Source organism: Nuphar pumila, chromosome 9 (assembly GCF_984573655.1).
Source record: "Nuphar pumila chromosome 9, dmNupPumi1.hap1.1, whole genome shotgun sequence".
In the NCBI taxonomy this organism is placed as follows: Eukaryota; Viridiplantae; Streptophyta; class Magnoliopsida; order Nymphaeales; family Nymphaeaceae; genus Nuphar; species Nuphar pumila.
Genome location: NC_143257.1, coordinates 46641842 through 46645255, shown reverse-complemented (window position 1 = coordinate 46645255; position 3414 = coordinate 46641842). Strand labels below are relative to the sequence as shown.

The following is a 3414-nucleotide window of genomic DNA, read 5'->3' as shown; positions in this document are numbered from 1 at the left end:
TATTGAAAATAATTGTTTTAAAAAGATCATTTCAAATTATCAACCAAATTTTGGCACCGTTGCCGGGGAACGGCGAATTAATTACTTTATTTCTTAGAGTTTGATTTATTAATTTGTTTTAGTTAATTAGTTGTTTTATTTTTAGTTAGTAGGATTAGTAAGTGAATATAGGATTAACATAGTTAGTAAATATAGGATTCATGTTCTATATTTCTAGGATTCACTTGAAATTCATTCTGCAAGGAGCGATTAGACAGGTGGGTTTTAGAAAAACTTAGTTTGTGATTTCCTGTATTTATCTTTTCAGTACTTTAGAGTAGTTTAATTTGTTATTTCATTTACTTAGTTAGATCATTCCGACATAATTAGTTTAGCATATTTGTTTAGGAATTGTCTATTTTGTGTTATTTACATTTTAGTACCCGTGTTAGTTTATTTTTCTTAGATTTAGGTCGTTTGCTTACATCTGGTCTTAGTACCAGTGTATGCAGGGGCGACGAGGTCTAGGAACCCCATTACACCCATTTGTTGACAACCCAGAGAGAATTTTACATTCTCATCGAAGTTCGGCAACAATGGCTGACATGGATCCTCCACCTCCACCCCCAGTTCTTTCACGCCCTCTGCGGGAATACTTCATTCCCACAGACTATGTTCAGGCATCCTGCATTCGGAGACCCGATGTAGGAGCGCCGCATTATGAGATTAAGGCCAGCATTATTCAGATGCTTCCATCATTTTATGGCCTTAGTCATGAGGATCCCTACCGACATTTAGATGAATTCCTCAAAATCTGTTCTATTGTTAAGATACAGAATTTCGATGATGATGCTTTAAGGTTGACTCTATTCCCCTTTTCATTGAAGGACAAAGCCAAGTATTGGCTAAAGTCCTTAGATTCTGTAGAAATAGAGTCATGGGATCAATTGCAATAGGAGTTTCTTCAGAAATATTTTCCCATTGGTCGTACGAACCAATATCGTAGAGACATCACTAGCTTCTCAGAGCTAGATGGTGAGCGCTTTCATGAGACCTGGGAGAGAATGAAGGATCTCCTCAGGAAATGTCCCCATCATCAGGTGCCGAAATGGCAACTGGTGCAGAGCTTCTATGATGGATTGTCTGACAAGAATCGTAGATGATCGACTCTTCATGTGGAGGGACATTCATGCTCAAGAGCGAGGACGAAGCATGGAGGCTATTTGATACATTGGTCGAGAATTCACTCCACCATGCTTCGAGCTCTCATTCTGATAGAGCCACACCCAGCATTCAGAAGAAAGCTGGTGTTCTTGAGATTGATCCATCTACTGCACTACAGTGCAAGGTAGACATGATTGCTCAGAAGCTGGACCAGCTTCTCTCAGGACCATCCACTACACAGCAGGTGTGTACTCTTTATGCCAGTCCGGCACACGAGATCACTGAGTGCCCTTCGGTAGCTCAGTACCCTGAATTTGTTCAAGAACAAGTTCAGGCAGCTCAGGGTTACGTCAGACCGCCGAATAACCCATTTTCATCGACATATAATCCGGGTTGGCGTAACCATCCCAATTTTTCATGGAAGAATCCACAGTCTTCCATGCAGATGCCTACTTCCTCTCAGCCAGTTCGGCAGCCATCTTTTACTCAGCCATTCCAGAGACCAAGCTATTCTCAGTCTTCTTCTTCTTCAGTTCCTCCCCTGATTCAGCAGGAGTCTACCCCGTAGACATCTTTTGAGGAGAGACTTCTCCAGGCATTCCAAGAGGTGAAAACCTCTAATCAGAACGCCTTCGAGAAGTGTAGCCAGATTTTGAGCTCGCATACGCAATCCATTGTGAAGTTAGAATCGCAAATGGGACAGTTAGCTGAGGCTATTAGTAGGAGACCCGAGGGTACATTGCCAAGTCAGGCTGTCATGAACCCGAAGGGTAAGGATCAGATGACTGGAGGCCTATTTCATACTGAGACACAGCAGCAGGCTAAATCAGTTATAGCCCTGAGGAGTGGACGTGAGTATCACGTCGAGAGCAGAGAGAGAGAGTAGAGAGAGGATAGAGGAGCCAGAGACCATTGTTTCACCTACGTCGGCTCAGCCATCATTATCATCCTCATCCTCATCATCATCATCACCATCATCATCATCTTCATCCTCAGAGAGGAAAAAGGATAGGAGTGAGCCTTCTCACAAAGAGGAGGAGCCAGCAGAGTATATTCCCCCACCACCCTATCCCAAAGCATTAGAGTCTCCCGGGTTTAGAGGGAAGCAAGGTGCGAAGATCCAGGACATGCTTGATATATTTAAGCATGTGCAGATCAACCTACCTTTGCTTGATGCGATTCAACAGGTGCCGGCATATGCCAAATTCCTGAAGGAGCTATGTACGCAAAAGAGGAAATCTAGAGAGCAAGTTCCTAACAGGGTCCATCTGACTGAGCAGGTGAGTTCAGTACTTCAGCATCAGACACCACCAAAGCTCAAGGACCCTGGAGCCCCTATCATTGCGTGTACCATAGGAAACATCCGGATAGAACGCACATTGCTCGATCTTGGAGCAAGTGTGAACATTCTGCCCGGATATTTCTTTGATTCTTTCAGGCTAGGAGAGACGAGATCGACTCCGATTACACTGCAGCTGGCAGATCGTTCCGTCAAGGTACCGAGAGGTGTCTTGGAGGACGTGCTAGTTAAGGTGGATGACTTTTATTTTCCAGTCGATTTCATTATTCTTGATATGGAAGGAGTAGACAGCCAGCACCAGACTCCGATTATTTTAGGCAGACCATTCTTGGCAACTGCCAATGCGTGCATCAATTGTAGGACCGGAGCCATGGATCTCTCATTCGGCAATAGGAAGGTAAAGCTGAACATTTTCAATGCCGCGATGGGACCATCGGGAGACATGTACTGCTTTCATGTAGACATTGCACATGAGCTAGTGGAGGAGCAGCCCGAGTTGTACATTACTGAGGATTCTTTAGATCTGTCCCATATAGAGAAGAATAGTAGTATAGAGAGTGTAGATGTGTCTAGGGTGTCGTCAGAGAGACCACCTTGGGGAGCAGTCAGGGACCCTCTTCTGTTGAGAAACTTGGTTTTGATGTCACATAATATGATACACTGTCTCATTTGATTTTATATGATATGATAATATGTCCTCTTGAAGTAATGTTATATTATGACTGAATATGTTTTGTCATAAATCTAACGAGTATTTGATGCAAGGATATCTCACCCAATAAGGATGAAGACTTTCTATTCAAGTAAAACTATGGTGCAATCATACTCCTTGAAGAAAAAGCTTGATGAGCCATGCATTCCTAAAGTTCAAATGAAGAGATCGGCTACCTCAAGATGAAGACTTTTTTCTTCTTTAGAGTCATATGTAACAGAACCTTCAGGAACTTGCATATTGCATATTTCATATTACA

The 3414-nt window shown here is 42.9% G+C and overlaps 1 non-coding gene across 1 annotated transcript; it reads right to left on the bottom strand.

The window, feature by feature from the left end:
- Positions 1-978: 978 nt before the first annotated feature.
- On the bottom strand, positions 979-1081 carry LOC149828581 (small nucleolar RNA R71). The gene has a single exon (XR_016434500.1). It is a non-coding gene; the product is annotated as a small nucleolar RNA R71 (small nucleolar RNA).
- Between the last annotated feature and the right edge of the window lie 2333 nt (positions 1082-3414).